A 20064-nucleotide genomic window follows, 5' to 3' on the forward strand; every position below is an offset into this window, starting at 1 on the left:
GACAGGTGGCCATGGGAGTGATGAATATTTGCCTCACAATGATGAAAGTGGTGGCCAGGCCAGGCGGGAAGGGAAAAAGAGGGAGGTGCTGAGAGAGAAGAAAGTGAGTAACTGGGTGGGGGGCTCTGGAAGAACTCCTGCAGCTCCCCCACAGAGTGCAAGCTGTGCCCCAAAGGAAGGGAGCTGGAACCAAGCACCCTGGCAACGTCCAGGGTTGTCAGTGGGAGTGGAAAGTGGAGATGGAGTGCAGACAAACTACTGGTAACAAGGAGGAGCTCATCGGAAAGGCCATCCGACAAGCTCCTGATGAATGGGACTCTGGGTGGCCACATTTCTTAGAAGGAAGAAGACTGCTCCATGTGCTAGTCTTCAATGAGCCACAGGAAGTGACCAGAGAGAGAAGGCAGACAATTTCCTCACTTCCTTGGGGAGCCTCTAGGATTTGTTTTTGCTGTAAGTAGTAAAAATATTCAGTTTCCTTAACTCTTTCAGACATGATTAAAAACACTAGACTTAAAGTCAGGAGACCCAGGTTCAGGTTTTGGCCTGGTGACTCTGTGAATGTGACACTTCCTTGGGACAGGTCACCCTGAGTCTTTCTTCCTCATCTGTGAATTATACAAATGACTCTCAGGAGGCTGACAGGAGGTGGGGAAGGGATGACAAGCCTCCCTAGGGAAGGGCATTGGACTTTCTGGGCAATGGCTTTCCACTCTCCTCGAACACGAGAATCACCTGGGGAATTTTTAAAAATTCAAATCACCCACAGAGATTCTGAAGTTTTTGAAAGGCTCTCCTGTGATTCTAATTTGCAATTTGGGAACCACGGCTTGAAGGAAGCATGTCATTGGAAAAGTATATTCAACACACACCACTACCACATAAGCTCCATTTTTCTATTTTCTTCACCAAAATCAGCCTGGTGCCCAGCCTACCTAATATACAGACAGTTTGTAAACTGTGTTCAGATACCGCTGTGATTACAAACCACACCACAGTGCACCCCCAGGGACAAGAATAAAGCTCAAATGTCTTTGAATTTTTTATTTAATTACTTAAACCTATGACCAATCCTGACTACAGAATTGTGGGTGACCCTGGAGCCCTAGTACAATTCTAAACTATTCAACAGGATTTATTTACATATAATGAACCTCCTTTAAGTCTCCACACACATACGCAGTCACATGGCCTCAGTGCGTTAGGGAATTTATTTTCATCTCACCCTCAAGGGTACTGAGGCATCTTTTCCTTTCTGCTAACTCTGTACCTAGAACCCATTTCCTCTCTAAACAGTCTCAGAAAGTAGAGATGTCTGTTTACAGGTCTACTCCCTCTCTCTCCCCCTTTTTAGGAAGTTCCCCAAACACAGAGCCTTGTATTTCCCTTGTAATTCCAGCACCTACTGATATGTTGATGATAATGATGGTCTTGGCCTTGAAACAATATTTTATCATTTAAAGAATAAATTTGACTACTTGGTACATAGTGGGGATTTTCACCTGCTGTATTTCCCCTCCAGTAAAGAAAGAACCAGGATCAGACCACAGAGCCCAGTCAGAAATCTTGGTGGTGGCCAGTCATGGGCTCCCTGAGATGTGTCTAACTCTTTGGCATGAAGGTGGGAGGGAAACCGTGAGGTTGATTGGACCCTGGGCCCTGAGCACTGGACCATGGGAGGTCAGCACCATGATGAAATCCGCAAGGAGAGGTCACAAATGCCCATGGCTGCAAACCTGTTCCCTGCGTGGCCTTCTGGAAATGACTGGAGGATGGGAATTAGGAAATTCAGTCTCCTGCCCACTCTTTCACCACCTGAGTGACACTGGGCAAGCCACATAACCACTCCGTGGGTTTGTCTTTTCATCCATAAAAGGAAGGGTAAGGGTTGTTACCCTGCCCACAGTGCTGTAGTGCAAACAAAACCCAGGTGATACGTGCAAAATCCCTTGTAGCAGAGCACTGGTCCAGCTGTCATGGTCGCCTTCGAGCCCAGGACTTTTCAGAAGCAGCTCCCTGAACAGGGCTCTTGGGTGTGGCCCTTGGGGCCAGCACACAACCTGGAAGCGAGCACTGAGAGTGGGTTTTCAGCCAGTGCTGCCTGTCCATCTGGTTGTGAATGGTGTCATTGTCCCTGGCAGGACTTGCCTGGCGCCTGAGGTCTGCTGCACCCCGGGGAGGACAGAACAGGGCTGCTGGGAGCTCTGCAGGCTGAGCCTCATCCACAGGGCCCTTGCCAGTCCTTGACCTTTACAGTTATTCCTCCAACCCCCTAGCACTGCCCCTCTGTCCCGCTGATAAAATCTGAATTGCTCAATAGCTCCTTCTCTGTAGGGATCATTCATGTATCCTTTCTTCAGAAAACCGACCTTAAGCAACTGGCCTTGGAGCTAGTGGAAGTCCTGCCTCCCTCCCTCGCAAGGCCCACAGACTCCGGCCCTCCCCTCCCCCGCAGCAGGCTCCTGCCCTGGGTCTGCTCCCGCCTGTGCTCTGGAGTCAGGGCCTCTGTCGCTGGACACTGGCTCTTTTCTTCCACGGTCTAATAGGCCCAGATTCTGTCTTTAGGGCGCCTGGGGACTAAAAGGCAGGAGACAGTGGGATTTCTTATTTTCTGACTTCCCTTCATAGCTATCTTTCTTTTGCTTCTTACTATTGGAATCATTAGATGGGGCTGAGCCTTCCATAACGCACTACTGTGATTCTGTTGTAGGGGTGACCATGAGGACTAAATAAGGCCTCACCTTTGCTCTGGGAAGGGCTGCCAACAGGGAGAGCGAAGCTCTTCAGTTAGACATGTACTCAAAGAAGGTGGCCAGCAACTCAGTTTAAATGAGTAGCATTATCACACATATTTCTAAACCAAAAATTCATGCAAGAAATCCATGATGAACAAAATATAATCATTTTAAATAAAGGTGAGGTTGACATAATGGAATTTTCCTTTCCCTGGGGGCTCCAATGTGGCCCGGCACAGCACTGGCCTGGGGGACCTGTATGGTGACTACTTACTGTTGGGTGGAGTGCCCGCCCTTCTGGTGAGGATTCCTGGAGCAACAGTGTCCTCAGAAGTCCTCCAGATGCTCCCTCCCCACCACACCCATGACTCCATCCCCATGTGCTGTGTACCAGTAGCCAACATTTCCCACCCATACCCGGGCACTGAACTCAACTCATTGCATTCACGACCTCAGGTTATCCTTAGAGTTTCCACAGGACCAAGGAAGCAGGTCCTGGCACCATCGTGGTGTACACAGTGCAGCTGAGAGAGAGAGCCCCAGTGGGTCCCCACCAGCTGCAGGGACACAGCCGGCACACAGTGGAGTGGGACTCAGTCACCCTCTGTACTACTACTCACCCTCTGTACTACTACTACTCGGGCTGCTCTTTCTTCTTCCTAGTGTGAATCCCACCCACATTCCCTTTCCAGGAACGTCTGCCACTGCAAAGTGGCTTCGCTGCAGCTCATCTTGCTGACACAGGTGAGGCTAGGAGGGCCCTTAGAGATAAAGAGTTCAGTGCCTGCAATTTCAAAAGGGAAACTGAGTCTGGGAAGTGTGGTTTGCCAGGTTGAAATGCTGGCGACAGGAAGGAGCACTTTGGCTCTGCTTTTCCTCCTCTTTCCACCAAACCTGGGCCCCTGCCCCACAAAGAAGCCCACTTGCTTTCTCTTCTCCAGCCAGTTTTGCTGATACTGTAGCAAAAACAAAAACCCTCTGGCTCAGAACAAAGTTGCTGAGCTGAAAAAAGGGATGAGTTTGGCCTCAGAAAAGAATCTGGAGTCAGGTGTGGTGGCGCACACCTGTGATCCCACCACTTAGGAGGCTGAGGCAGGAGGATCATCATGAGTTTGAGGCCAAACTGGGCTACATAGCAAGACCCTATCTCAAAAGACACAACAAAACAAGAAAAAAAAAAGAAAGAATAGAAAAGAAGAAAATCTGGTTCTGGCTGGCTTCTGTGGACAGTGGTGGTGCTGTGCATGGGGCGGGGAGGGAGCCAGGGGACCACATCCAAGTGCTCTGTCTCCTGGGCTGCCAGGCCAGTCCTCCTCCCAGCCAGCTGCAGTTAACAGCCATAACAGTCAACAGTTAGGGCATTTACAAGGCCTCCTTCTGGTCCGCACCTTGGAATGCGCCTGGGAAATGAATAGGGTAGATGAAAGGGAAGTTTCCGTAGGGAGAGGGATTGGGGGCCCAGAGCAGCCCAGGCTCTCGAGAGACTGGCAGGCTTGCTGGGCATCGCCTCCAAGGGGAGCTCCATCCCACTTGTGGGAGGAGGGGGTGTGAGGTTCACCCCAAATGGATGCCCTCTGGTAGGGCCCTTGCTTAGTCTGGGAAATGTGAATAGGCTGGGGAAAAAGAACCAGAAGACTTGTTATAAAACATCCCGTAGAAACCGTGTGTGTGTGTGTGTGTGTGTGTGCATGTGTGTGTGTGCAGGCTACTGGAGATTGAACCCAGGGCCTTTGCCCTGAGCTACATCCCCATCTCCACCCCTTCCCTTTTTTTGAAACAGGGTCTCCACAAGTCACTAAGTTGCCCAGTCTGAACTCAAACTGGAGATCTCCTGCCTCAGCCTCCCAAGTACCTGGGATTACAGGCATGAATCACTGTGCTTCTACTTTTTCAAGCAGAAGCAAGGAATCCATGTCTGAGAATTCTTTCTTGAGTAATAGGAGAAAGAGCCTCCCTCCTGACCCAGGTCTGGTCCCAGCCAGTGCAGTTTAGGGGTGCAGAAGCATGTTCAAGATATATGGAAAGTCATTTTCAGGGAGGATGGAAAAGTGGACACTGGATGAGGCAGATGACGTGTGTCCCAAATCCAGGACCACTCATGAGCTCACTGCTCCTCGCTGGAATCCCAGTGGGCATGTGGTCTTAGGCTCAGTGCGGTGCCCACCTCGGAGCACTGCAATTTAAATGGACTTTTATTTCCCTTTTGAAAAGAATTTGTTGATTTTTACTTTTTAAAGCCAAAATGCTCACCATAGGATTTGGGTAGGGCTTTTTCTTAATTTAATTAATTGATTGATTGATTGATTGATTGATTGATTTTTGGTTCCGGGGATGAACTCAGGTCTGCTTGCCAGGCAGGCGTGGTGCCACTGAGCTAAATCCCTGGCCCTTCTTAATTTTACATTGCAATCGTGTGACTGCTATTCTACGTGACACAGATTCCTGTGGCTGCTGGTTCCAAGGTGAAGCTGCGCAGCTTCCACACCGAGCCAGCAAGGCACGGTGGCCACAGGAAGAGGAAAAGCCCTTGACTACTTCACTCTTTACAGCATCGTGCGTTTTTGTCAACGCAAGGGCTGCTTCATTCATTCGCCCTAGAAAAGCAGCTGGATTCCAAATGGAGCCCACCCCCCACCCCCCGCCCCGGCTAAATTAGGTCATTAAAAACTGGAGGCCTGGGCCACGCCACAGATGCACTTTAAGAACCAGAGAGGGGCAAAAGAAACCTTCTAAATATAACAAACTTCCCAAAAAGGCAGTCTCAAACCTAACTGAAGTTATGCTATTTTTGAAAGTGGAAATCCCCACGCTGGCCGCACAGGCCCTGGTGGAGCCATCTAAGAACTCGCTTCTGGGCTGCGATAGGACCAGGCCGCCGTGGTCGCTCCTCTTCCTTCCTGCCGCCCACTGCGACAGGGGCCACTGAGCCTTGAACGTGACACCTGGAGCCCAGCCCCCTGGGGGAGCCGAATTCCACGCTCGGATGTGGCGCCCCCTAAACGGAAGCTGCTCTTTCAACGCATTTCCTTTCCTCTTTTTTCCCTTTTTTTTCCTTCTCCTTGCTTTCTATTTTCTTTGTGGTGCTGGGGATTAAACACAAGACCCCTGGAATGCTGAGCAGGAGTTCTGGCCCTGAGCTCCAGCGCCAGGCTCTCTGACATTTCTTTTCAACCCTCATTTCAGCTCACCGTGCTGGGTTGCCGCCAGCACTTCCCTCAGGAGACGATTTCTATTTGCTTAAAAATGGAAAAGCTTGTATTCTGGAACATGTACTCCATACATGTGTCTAATCTTTGCTGTAGCCTTAAGAAATGTAGTGGTTTCATTGTGTAAATTTTTATTTATTTTATCGGTACATGCACACAATGATTACATTCCTGTGTGGAGTCGGTTCATGGTTCATGTGCATAACACATCTTCTTTCTTTTTCATCCTCTTCTCCTCCCCATCCCTCACCTTTCATTGTAGTCCCGTTTCCGTTTGCCAAAGAGCTCTCTCCCTATTTCCCATTATTATTTTTATTTTGACAGGGTCTCGCTGGCCTTGAACTCACTGCATATCCCAGGCTGGCTTCAAACTCACAGTGATTCTCCTGCCTCAGCCTCCCAAGTGCTGGGATCACTGGCATGTGCCACCATGTCTGACTTAAAAAATTTTTATTGAATAGGGAAAAGATACAGTCACTTTATAAAGATAGCCAAGCTTGTCCATGTCCCTATACTCTCCCTCAAAGATCGCTTCCACAATCAATCTGAGTTGGGCTCCAGATAGCCTGCCAACCAGCCTTACCTAGACACTTCTGCATTCTTGATTTTGCACATGCATCTACTGCAGAAACCCATTTCAGGACAGGCCCCTGCCACACAGGGCAAAGCCTTTCATACTGCACCCCACGGCTCAGCCCCAGGTGACAGTGGACAGACACAGGTCCCAGCAAAGCAAACTCCCTCTGTCACCTACTTCCAGGCAATTTGAAGTCATCTTTTCTTTATTTCTTTTCACTGCAAATCCCTGCCGCTCTCTATCTGCAGGTTCTGCATCCACAGATTCAACCAACAGTGGATGGAAAATATTTAGAAAAAATACATTGTGTCTGTACTGAAAATGTCAGAATTCCCTGAATAACACAGTATAAGGAGTGTTTGCAAGCACTTACATTGTAGCAGGTTTTGCAAACAATCCAGAGGTGATTTAAAGTATGCGGGAGTATATGGATAAGTTACATGCAAATATTTACGTCATTTAATGCAAAGACTTGAGCAAGCACTGATGCTGGCATCCACATGGGGTCCTGGATCATCTCCCTGCAAATTGCAAGGCCCAACTCTGCCTCCAAAGCCCCTATTGTTATGTGAGAATGATTCAAATCACATCCAACAAAACCTCACACAGAGACCTGGCTCTGTTCCTCACTATCCACCATTCTGATTCTGTACTCTGTAATGCTCTGTGTACCCCTAGTGTTGTTTGATTGAGTTCTTGGTTTATTCAGCCAAGGATCAAAAAATGTAGTGCAAGCGAAGTGGCCCATTGAAGGGGAGAAGATTCCACCCCTCACTCTACTCCACGTGCTTTAAAAAAATCACCTCTTTTTATGAGTATGCAGATATTCACGCTTACTTTGGAAAATATGGCAAAACATCAAGAAAGAAAGTTATTTACATTGATCATCTGCCCAACATTGTCACTCTAAGCTCAGCATGTTGGCACATGCCTATAATCCCAGCTACTATTTTTTAGGTGGAAGCAGGAAGATTATGAGTTTGAGCCCTGCGTGGACTACACAGCAAGATTCTGTTTCAAACAAAATTGTCACTCTAAACATTTTGAATAATATTCTTCTGGCATTTTTTCTATGCCTTTAAATATACGTTATTGCTACGACCTGTCCCTCTAGTTGAGATCACACTACACACACTTTTTTGTTTGTGTGTTTGTGGGGTAATGGGAATTGAACTCAGGGCTTTCACACTGAGCTCCCAGCTCTTTTAAAAAAAGTTTTTGTTTTTTTTGTTATAAAACCCCGTAAAAATAGCCAAGGCAGAGATTGTTCGACTCATTCTATAGATTAGTAAAGTGAGACGTGAACTGACTATGCTAAAGTCAGTGCAGATCATCTTAGGGCTCCCAACTGCCAATAGAGTCCTCTTTACATCAGACTAAGAGAAACAGAAAAGCAGAACTAGAGGTTATCAATAATCCTTTACAAGGATTTAGAGTCCCTAATGACATGTCATTGCTATGGCGACTTCCAACAGAAGAAAACGTTGGTTACTATTATATGGATAATGACACTAAGTTATAAATGAGAGAAAATGCACTTTTTTCAGGAATTTAAAGATATTTGAGATATGTTGATGAAGATAAGGAATTCTTGTCCATTGCTGATGGGAAAAGAACTTGGTACAACCACTTTGGAAAGCTAGTAAAATATAATTAACTGGCCTATCACCCAGCATCTCCTAAGAGCAGAGCAAGCATCAGCAAACTGTAGGACAAATATCATTTAGGGCATCGTCTAGGGCATAGCTGGGTAATTGTGATAGAGAACATATAACTTGCAAATTGTATTTAGTATTTAGCTCCTCATAGAAAAAGTATGTGGGCCTTGCCTAAGAATAAATGCATATTTTCACAAAAGGACACGTCCAAGAACATTTACGACAGTTTTTTACCCAATTGCTCCAAACCGAAACCCACCCAAATGGCAACCACAGAACAAATGAATGTTGCTATATTTATACAGTGGAATATGGCACAGTGATGAAAGAATGTGGCTACCCACAGCAACACACATTCCCTCAGAAAAATAATTCCGAGAGAAACCAGACACCAGCAAGTACCTACAAAATGATTCCATTTGTATCAAGTCCAAGAACAGGCAACATTAATCTACGGTGACAAAAGCTAAAATAATGCTACCTTAGAGTGGCTATTGCCTAGGAGAAGCAGAGAGGCTTGAGGGAGTTTTGCATCACTTAATCTGAGTGGCAGTTAAATGGGCACATCCATATCTTAAAGTTCAGCTAGCTCTGCACTTGAGTATGTTAACCCTTTTAAAAATTACAAGAGGGGCGGGGATTTAGCTCAGTGGTTTGGCCACCTGCTGCGCAAGCGCAATGACACGAGTTTGATCCCCAGTACCAACAAAAATTAAATAAATAAAAATTACAAGAAAATTCAAGAAATATGAGAAATGGTTAGAAGAGCTGATAAAAGGAGTACAGGGAAGGTCCGCCACAGTGTAGTTTTCATTGTGAGGGTTACCACACTTTTACGACAGACATAGCATTTTTGTTAGCAAAACGATTGAAACAGTGTTACTGGAATAAGAGGATTTCATGTTAGCAAGAGAGAAGAGGGAGTCAGATCTTTTGCAAATGGGAAGGGACTGAGAGATGGAGGGAGGAGAAGGAAGAGGAAGGAAAGGGGATGAAGGGAGAATTAAGGTGTGTTTTGTACATGGACCAGCTGTCCATGGTGAGTGCAGTCAGTAAGTACTGCAAACATTCACTAATAACATTTTTTTTAAAAATGGCCTTCAGAAAGATCATGTGTAAAAATAAATAAATGCTCCTCCCTGACAACATGAAGGTCCTAAAACCTTCTCAGGCTGAAACTTTCTGGGGTGGGGGCACAAATTATTTAGGCTCTGGGCTGTTTTGAGAGTATCTTGATGGGAGCAGAGGAGTGGACAAAGCCCTGGGGCGACCAGAGAGGGAGACCTCAAGCTGGGATCTATGACGCCATGCAAGCAGGTGGATGGTGTGTACACTTGTGAGTGCACAACTTGTAAAGATTGCATGCATCTGGAGGGCTGGCCGTATTTATTTCCATACTCGCTGTTTCCTATGCCTGGAACTCTAGTCCTTGGCAATCCACATAATCATTCCCTCATTAACTTAAAGTCTTGGTCCAATTTCACTCTCACATGTTACAGGCTCTGTCCCTAACTGGACACTGTTGTGAGATGGTGTGAACAGAGGGAGGTCCACAGCTTCCCGACTATAAATTGCTGCTTCCACCACCCTCTTCAGCCTTGTTGATTTCCCTCAGCCAGCTATTTTTCCCATGGTATATAGCACTTCCTTATGTACTATGCACCTTACCTCTTTGTTAACGCCTATTGTCCATCTCTTCCCCAGTAAGCTATGAATTCCACAGAAGCCAAGATTTATTTGAACCTTCTGCATTTCCGGTTCAAGGTAGGCATGCAATAAATATTTGCCTCGTGAGTAAGCTAATGAAGATGAAAGCCAATCATCCTTTCTGGCATTAATAGTTACAATTACTGTAGTCAACCAATTCTTTCCAAAAAGACTGTAGCAATTTGGACTCTTCCCTAATAAATATTGTATAAGAGCGTACTTACATCCCACATTCTTATTAGCATCGCATGCTATTATCTTTTTAACTGTAGGCATTTGTTGGATATCTTACTGGTTTTTAACTTCATCTGTTTATTAATAATCTGCATATTCACTTCTAGTAATTGTCTGTCTTTAGCTACTTGTATTTTCAATTGTCTGATTTCTTTCTTAATAACTTGAGAAGTTCCTTTATAAAGTTGACAATCCTTTGCCTATCAGCTATAATTTAAATACGTGATTTCACTATATCTTTTTCTTTTAAATATTTGACTTGAAGCATAGAGATTTCTGCTCAAGGAAATGTAAGAAAAGTGTTCCTTTTTACTATACAGATGAAACAAATGCTCTCTAGTTGCTAAACTTTACGATTCCTTTTTGCAGTAAAGGATTATTTTCAAAGATCAAGGTTTTGTAGTTACTGACAAGGACAAAAAACTGTCCCTAAGTGACTTTGTACACAGTCTTGCCTTTCAGGAACAAAGAAAAAGAAAAAGAATTGCTAGCTTGGGTTTAAATAATTTGGCCTATAGGCAGAATTCTTCATAAGTCAGTGATGATTGATGACATTGCTTTTTCTTTTCCTTTGTTTTTAAGAAAACAGAAAACCCAAATGGTCCCTGTGATATCCAAGCCGTGATTCTAAGAACAAAGAATAACATTTTCATAAAAGAATATATCTTGGGCCGGGGATTTAGCTCAGTGGTTCCACCACCTGCCCTGAAAGCACAAGGACCCAAGTTTGATCCCCGGTACCAAAAAAAAGAATATATCTCATCTCTATAGTGATTTACTGTTTTCAAGATGCCACACTTTCATAAATGTTAGCAGACTTGAGCCTCAAGCCCAAATCATTTTTTAAGAAAATAAACCAGAGAAGCTCATTCTGGTGACCAGGATCTCAGGGAGGCTCTGGGACAGAACTAGATCCCTCAGGCTCTGTGGAGACTATCCTACGCAACAGAGCCACTTAGAGATTCAATAAGTAAAAATGTTAGTCAGGAAATATTAGAATATTAAGTTGAACAGATTTGGCCTTACAATAGATTTCTCCTTCTTGTTCTCACAAAAGTTTTAAATTCTTTTCTATCTTCTCCTGTCTTAGCAAAGATGCTGACATCTGCCTGGGGCCTATTCTTGCCCAAAGTGTCAGTATTTACAAATCATAGACTACAGATCAACAGTGTCAAGCGAAAAGGGCTTATGACAAACCTCGCCCTGCTCTTTTAGTGGCCACTGTGACCTACCTGCATGTAAGTTACTGCGTGTATTTCCAAGGCAGGGCCCACATGTGTACCCCGAAGCACTTTGGGCCCCCTTTGTGTGGTACAGTAAGCTTCATTCTATGTCCCCCATGTCCCTTACTCAGCTGGCTCCTGTCACTCTTCATTAACCCATTTGTGCCTGGTATTTTTAAGCTTTTATGCCACCTGGCTTTTTATCAAAGCCCAGCTGGGTCGCCACTCCATTCCACCTATTTTTGCTTCTCAGTTTTTGACTGTAGCACGTTCAAAGTTTCCCTGAGTCATGACTTAGACATTGGCTCTTACTTTCCTCTTATTTCACATAATTCAGGCCTTGAACACTTCCTTAGTAGTTAGGCTGAGACGTGAGAAACCCGTGGCCTGACAAGTAAGAGGTGGAGAGCAATGCTGTGATTTTCAGCTCCCTCTAGAGACTTAGCTTCTACCAGCACTGCCCTATTTCGGGACACAAAGGACTTCAGCAGGCTGGAGTGGGAGAAGGTTGGGAGAATCATGGTGCTTTTCTTTTGCCCTGTACAACAGTGGGAGTTTTGGCTCAAAACCACATGTGGGATTTGCTTACACAGACTTATTCCAGAGTTTCATTTATTTATTTATTTATTTAGGTACTAGGGATCAAACTCAGGACCCTGCACTTGCAAGGCAGGTGGCAGCACCACTGAACTAAATCCCCAGCCAAAATATCTATTTTTCTACTGGCAATGCACTGCTAACTAAATTTTCAAAAATTATGCAGAGGTTTCTTAGAGTGGTTTCTTTTTTTTTTTTGTATTAAATTCTTTTATTGGTACATTGTAGGTATACAACACAATTACATTTCTCATTGGGAATTGTACCTTTATATAATGCATCTTGGTTCTTATTTTTTCCCCATTCCTAGCCCTCCCTTCACGCCCTCCACCCTTCCCTATTTACAAAGACTTTATTTCCATTTTTTCCATTTCTTAGAGTGGTTTCTTATAGCTACTTTCTGGTGAAACAGCCTTCTTCATGCATAACTTGTTTTTCTTTTAGAGAAAATTTGTCAACTCATACATTCAGACTTACAGTATAACTCAGTGCAACTGCAGGGTAGCAGGGATTTCTTTGGACTGATATAGTAAGAGTGATGAAAATAATACTGTAGTCTAAACAATTTTATAGCTGATATTGCTGCAGCTTTCTTCAAACTAGGTCACTGTCATCTGCCTTGAAATTTATTGTCAAAGGCATGAATAATAAATTTGGTTAATTTTCTTAGTACCTAATATCTGCCTGGTACTTAGAGATATTACATGACAATGTTATTTTAATATATAGCCATAGGGCCTTGTACTTTATTAATTTGATAAACAGATTTCTTGTATTAGACAAAATTATGGTATTTATACTTAAATCTCTCCTTATAATAAATTTCCTCTCAATGTTATTTTTCCATTGCTTTACTGAGTTAAATTGGCAAAGAGGTGTATTTTTAATCAAAATGTGATGTTTTGATATAGGTATATATCATTGTATACTAAACACTGATCACAAACAAGTTAGTATATCCATCTTCTTACACAGCTATCCATGTGTGTAGTGAGAACATAGAATATTTATTGTCTTAGCAAATTTCACAGGCAATATAATATGGCTAGCTAGAAATACTATGCTGTAAGCTAGGTCTTCATAATTTATTCATCCCAAGACTCTGTACCCTTTGACAACTAGCCCCCACTTCCTTCACCCCCTGGCAACCATCCTTCTACCATTTGCTTTTGAATTTGACTTTTTAAAATTCTACATATAAATGGAATCATGCAGGATTTGTCTTTCTGTACCTGGATTATTTCACTTAGCAATACAGCCTCTGTGTTGTTACAAGTGATAGAGTTTCATTCCTTCCTGAAGCTGCATAATATTCCAGAGAGAAAGGGAAGGAGGGAGGAAGGGGGGGCGGAGAATGAGAATATGAATCACGTTTTATTTACTCATCTGTCCATAGACATGTGAGCTGACTTCATATTTTGGCTACTGTGAACAGTGTTGCAAGGACTATGGGCATGTAGATGCTGACTTCATTTCCTTGGCATATGTGCCCAGATGTGGGATTGCTGGGTCATGTGATGGTGCTACTTTCAAATTTTGGGGGAACCTCCATAATGGCTAGACCAAATTACAGTCTCATCAAGAATTTCCTTTTCTCCACATCCTGACCAACATTTGCAATCTTTCGTCTTTTTGGTAGTAGTCATTAATAAGTACAAGGTGATTTCTCACTAAGGGTTTGTTTTTCATTTCCTAATGATTAGGAGGGTTGAACTTTTTTTCATATACCTATTGCATAGATATTCTTTTGAGAAATAGCTATAGGGGCCCTTTAAACATGTTTTAATTGGGTTTTGTCTTACTTTTGAGGTGAAAGACAGGTTTTCTTGTGGTTGTTTTTCTTTTTGTTTTTGAGACAGGGTCCTGCTCTGTGGTCCAGGCTGGCCTTGAGCTTTCTATGTAGCCTATGCTAGCCTCCAACTTGTAATCCTTCTGCCTCAGTTTTCTGAGTGCTGAGATTACAGTCACATACCATCATGCCTGGCCTTCTTGCTAGTCGGTTGTCTGAGTTCTCTGTGAATTTAGGCATTAGCCCCTTATTAGATATCTGGTTAGGAAATTTTCTTTCCCATCCTGTAGATGGTCTCCTCTCTCTCTTGTTTCCTTTGCTGTGTAAAGCTATTTAGTTTGATGCAATCCCATTTGTCTATCTTTACTTTTGTTATATGTGGTTCTGGGATCAAATGCAAACAATCACTGTCCAGGGAAGTGTCAAGAAGCTTTTCCCTGTGTTTTCTTCTAGTAGTTTTACAGTTTAAATCTTTAATCTATTTTCTCCTAGGTTTTTAACTTATTTATCTATTTTATTTTTATTAGTACATGCTTGCAGTACGTAATGATTACATTCATTGTGGGGAGTTGGCACATGAACGTAATATATCTTAATTCTTTTTATTTCATCTTCTCTTCCTTTCTTTCCCCTTTCCCTCCATCTCTTGAGTTGGTTTTTGTATATGATGTGAAATTAAGATCCATTTTTTTTTTTTGGAAGGGGATATCATTTTCTTAGCTCCTTTTATTGAGGAAACAGTACTTTTCTCATTGTACATTCTGGGCACTTTTGTCAAAAATTTATTTTACCATAATTGTGGGAATTTATTCATAGGCTTTCTACTACTTCCATTGGCCTACTTGTCTGTCTATATTACTCAATCTGTTGGTATATAATTGTTTATAGTAGTTCCTTATGAGCCTTTGTATCTCTATGATACCAGCTGTAGTTCCTTCTCTTTCATTTTCACTACAATTTTATTTAAGTGTTCTTTCTTTTTTTTAATTTAGCTAAATGTCAATTTTGTTTATCTTTACAGAAAATGAATCCTTGATCTCACTGAAATTCTCTATTGTTTTCCAGCCTTTATTTCATTTATTTCTGCTCTAATCTTTATTATTTCCTTCCTTCTGCTGACTTTGGGCTTAGTTTGTTCTTTTTCTAGATCTTTGAGGTATAAAGTTATACCGTTCACTTGAGAGCTTCCTATTTGCTTTATGTAGGCATTTATTGCTATAAACTTCCCTCTTATAATTACTTGCTACGTGTTATAAATTTCTGGGTTGTGCTTCCATTTTCATTTGTCTCAAGTTATTTTTATTTCTGCTTTGATTCATTTGTTACTCAGGAGTATGTTAAGTTCTATATATTTGTTAATTTTCTTTCTTTTTTTATAATTTTAAAATGTAGTTTTATTAATGCACTTTATGGTAAGTGCCATTCTTATTCTACCTTCTTTAAGAAATACTGCTAATTATAAATAATCACGGCAAACTTTTCATTAGACAACTGTGTGCAAAGGAGTGGTTCATTTATATCATACTGCAAATAAATTCATAAACAATACTGAGTAACAGTACTTCCTTCAAAATTTTAAGGCAGATCTGTTTAGCATTGTGTGTAACTAGTGTGGTACACTGCAGTTTTAGCAAAGTTAACTGTTTTAGTTTCTCAGTGACAATAATACACATGGTCAAGAATAGGTGACAAAATCTCTTTTCTAGTTCTTCTACCTGCCAGCACTTTAAAAAACACAAGTACTTATATAGATTTATATATTACTGTATCAAAAAACATTTAACAGCTTATTTAAAGCTTCAGTTTGCAGTCATTCATTTGAAAGATTTCTATAAGCCACTGGGATTTCAAGGTTCTGTGTCAGAAATCCAGAAGTCTTTCTTCAGTGCAATGTCAGACTTTTTACCTTGGCTCACTTGCATCCCTTTCAAGGGTTTCCTAATTTTACTTTTGGATCTTCATTTTTGTTTATTTGACTTACTTCTTTTAGTACATTCTCAGGTAAGGCAGGTTGATACCTATACAAATAACCATATGCTCAAAGATGATAAGCGAGGTATTCTAATCCATACATGGTTGTAGAATCAACATAGTGAAAAGAAACTCCAAGATCAGAACAGCAACCAGGACCCTCTATAGGAGGATAATAGTTATAATTCCAGTACCAAAAGGTTCTGAGTAGATAACCTTTGATTAAGTGGTCTTCTGGTACAAAGGGATGAAAAGTTTCTTTTCCTGTGGTATATCTGGAATCTCCAGCTTCTACATTCATAACTTTCATGCATTTTCCCAGTGCTAGGTCTTCAATGGAAGAACTATGTGTACATTTTTCTGTTTTGAACACATCAATAAATCTCTTCAAGGCTTCTTTGCTTAGTACATATCCTGCTCCTCCACTCATGTAACCCTGCTTTACATAGGGCTTAAATCTTCTCCCCAAATAAATGGGTTCTTCGGGGCTATATTTTGAAAGAAGCCATCTCAAATTGTCTAGTATGACATATGTATGGCCATCTGCTTTCATAAAACAATCTGAATCTTCTAAATAATGGTCATGAACATACTGAAAAGCTTTAATTGTTTTCCAGTATAGTTGATCTCTACCTTCTTTGATTTTTAATCCCACAGTAGGAAAATCTTTATTTTTTTCTGAACTCATAAATAACATTTTATCACAACACAGGGCCCATGTAGCTTTGATATGTTTGGCCTTTTTCTCTAGATTTTGAGGGCCTGTCATAACCCAACAAAGAATTTTAACTTTCAGGTACAGGTTTTCAGTGATGTCTGTATTCTCATTTTTATGTTGGCTAGAATCTGCATTGAAGTTCGTTTGTCTTTCTAGATGATTCTGTCCATTATAGTCTGAATGTCCTGCATGAGGATCATTATGAAGAATATTAGGCTGGGTGTCACCTTGTTCTCCCAACAAAATGCTAAATAGCTGATAACATTAAAAAAAAACTATTGCTGATCCACAGAGGAAGGTTAAAAAATTCAGCCAAGATTTAGAGGCCATTTTCTGAAAGTGTATTTCTTGAAGTCACTGTATAGCCCAGGCTGGCTTCAAATTCACAGTACTCCTCCTGCCTCAGCCTCCTGAGTGCTGAGATTATAGCATGTGCCACCACCACGTCTGGTTCAGATGAAGCACCTGACATCAGCTGCGCTCCCCCTCGCCCCTTGGGGAGCGGAGAGGGGGCGTCGCGGGCCGGCGACCTTCGCTCCTCTGGGCGGCCACAGAAGTAGCTCGTGGCGCTAGCTGGACCGCCACGGCCGATCAGACCATCCTCCGACAGCTGCAGTGGCCGGACGCTGGATCGCCCGCTGGCCCCTATTTGTTAATTGTCAGATTTAACTTCTGTGATTGAATTCTAATTGTATACCATCATGGTTTTAAAAGATATTTGATATGATAAATCTTCTTAAATTTGTTAAGTCTTGTGGTCTAGTGTATGATCTATCCTGGAGAATACTTCATGCGCATGTGAAAAGAGTGTATTCATTCAAGTCCTGTTAGATGAAATGTTCTGTACATGTCTGCTGTTTCTTATTGATTTTTTTATCTGGCTGACCTATCCATTGTAGAAGCTGAACTATTGAAGTACCCTACTAATATTGTATTGCCATCTATTTCTCCCTTTAGTTTTGTTAATTTTTGCTTTATATATTTAGGTGCTCTGATGTTGAGGGCATGTATGTTTATAATTATAGTTCTTTGATTAATTGATCCTTTTATCATTATATAGTGATTTTTTGCCTCTTGTGACAGTTTTAAACTTAAAATCTATTTTGTCTTATTCAATTATAGCCCTCTCTGCTCTCTTTTGGTAACTATTTCCATGCAATATCGGCTTCAATTCTCTCATTTCCAGCCTGTGCATGACCTTAAAGGTAAAGTGGTTTCTCACAGGCAGTATATAGTTGGCTCTTGATTTTTCTATCCATTCAGAAATTGTGTCCTTAGGTTCAAGAATGTATCCATCTACATTAAAAGTTATTATTGGTCAGTAAGGTATTACTACTGCCATTTTGTTGTTTTATGACTCTTGTAGTTCCTTTGTTCCATTCTTTCTTTGTTGCTCTCTTCTTTTGTGGTGTGATGATTTTTTTGTAGTATTCTTTGCTTCCTTTTTCTTTATCTTTTGTAAATGAAGCAGGTTTTTATATTTGTGGTTACAGTAAGAATTATAGTTATAATAGTCTATTTCAGGATAATAACAACTTAATTTGGCTGCATTGCAAAACACTACACTTCAGCCTCTCCTCCCCTCAGAGTTTATGTTATTGATGTCATTGTCATAATTTACTTTTTATATGTTGTGTATCAATTAATAATTATTATAGCTAGTTATTTTTAATACTTTTGTCTTTTAATTTTTGTACCAGAGCTAGTTTATACACTGCCATTACAATATTATTTTGAATGTGATTATATTCTTACCTTTACAGTGAGTTTTATTTCTATTTATTTATTTATTTATTTATTTATTTATTTATTTGAGACAGGTCTCACTACGTAGTTCAGGCTGGCCTTGAACTCACTATATAGCCTAGACTGGCTTCAAACTCACAGTGATCTGCCTGTCTCCTGAGTGTTGACATTACAAGCATTCACTGACATACTTGGCTTATGGTGAGTTTTATACTTTTGTGTTTGTATTTTATTAGTTACTAGTCTTTCATTTCAACTTGAAAACTCCTCTTTGTATTTCTCTTAACAGGATGATGGTTTGTCAGTATAATCTTCATCATGTCTTCATTAGTGAAGGACAGCCTTGCAGGATATAGTACTGTTGGCTGACCATTTTTTCTGACTGTATTTTGAATATATCATCCCACTCTTTCCTGGCCTGCAAGGTTTCTGATGAGAAATGTGATGATAGATCCATAGAAGTTGAGTTGCTTTTTTCTTACTTCTTTCAAAATTTCTTTTGTATTTAACTTTTGAGAGTTTGATTGCAGTGTATCTTGACAAAGGTCCCTTTATATGTAAAAGTGGTTCTCTGAAGGTCATAAATGTGGATGATCATTTCTTACTCTATATTTGGGAAGTTTTCAGTCATTACTTCTTTAAATAAACTTGCTGCCACTTTTTCTTCTTGGCTCCTGAGATTCTCAAAATGCATGTACTTGATACTTACTGTCCTATGAGCCCTGCAGGCTTTTCCATTCTTTCCTCCACCCTTGACAAATGATTTTAAATTATTTTGCTTTAAGCTCACTTGTTCTTTCTCATGCTTGTTGGAGTCTGCTGCTCAAGTTCTCAATTGAATTTTTCAGAGTAGTCATTGGGTTCTTCAGCTCCAACATTTATTTATTTATTTATTTATTTATTTATTTATTTATTTATTTTGTACCGGGGATCAAACTCAGGACCTCACTCTTACCAGGCAGGCACCCATGCTGCTAAGCTAAATCCCTGGCCCCCAAAATTTCTCTTTGATTCCTTTTTAGGGCTTTAATCTCTTTGTCAAACTTTTCATTTTGTTCATGTATTGTTTTTCTGGTTTTGGCTTACTTTCCTGTGTTTGCTTACTTTTTATCAAGCTTCTTTATGATGATCATGTGGGTCAATTACTGGTACTTTATTTTGGTTTTTGGATAGTGTTATGCTTCCTCCATTATTCTTAATTGATATTTTCTTTTTTAATTCAATGAACTCAATAATTTTCTTCTCTGTTATTTCTTCCTTTATGAAACAAAAACAAACAAAACAAAAGAAATAGCTTTAATAACTCCTTTTCCGGGGTAATTTTATCAAAGGTCCAGCCCATCCTTCTTAACACTAGCTAATATGTCTAGGAGGTCTCCCTGCATTCCCCATCCTACCGTCAAACTCTAGCATCTTTTTGTGTTCTGCTATGGCATATTTAATGTGAAGATAAGGAATTCAGGTGTCTTACATATTATTCCTGACCCTTGAAACAAACCCTAAATTTTATAATACCTTTTCTAGTAGTTTTGCTTGGTACAACAGCCTGTGGAAACAGCCAAAGGAATGGGTACATGTTCTTTTATTTTTCTTATCTTTATTGAAATGGATTATAGAACTTGAAGGTGTTGATGTGATGTGCTCACCAATAAGTCATAAGTTTTACAAGTAAGACTTCTTAGTGGCTTAGGGGGCACTCCTCCTACGTCTTCTCTAAAGCCTATTTTAGAAAAGGGCACCGAAAGGGAATTCTGGTTATAACACCACACACACACACACACACACACACACACACACTCACACCCCTTTATAGAAATTGCTAATATACTATTTCAAGAAATCTCAGACTGAAGTCTAAGAAACCCCCGATCCAACACCCTGCCCAATTTTCAGAGTGCTCTTA

The 20064-nt window shown here is 41.2% G+C and overlaps 1 pseudogene; it reads right to left on the reverse strand.

The window, feature by feature from the left end:
* Positions 1–11322: 11322 nt before the first annotated feature.
* Positions 11323–19821, reverse strand: LOC147824209 (glycoprotein-N-acetylgalactosamine 3-beta-galactosyltransferase 1 pseudogene; annotated as a pseudogene).
* Positions 19822–20064: the final 243 nt, after the last annotated feature.

Source organism: Heterocephalus glaber, unplaced genomic scaffold, assembly GCF_053883595.1.
Source record: "Heterocephalus glaber isolate CG9 unplaced genomic scaffold, H.glaber_assembly_v1.0 deba00001550, whole genome shotgun sequence".
NCBI classification, from domain to species: Eukaryota; Metazoa; Chordata; class Mammalia; order Rodentia; family Bathyergidae; genus Heterocephalus; species Heterocephalus glaber.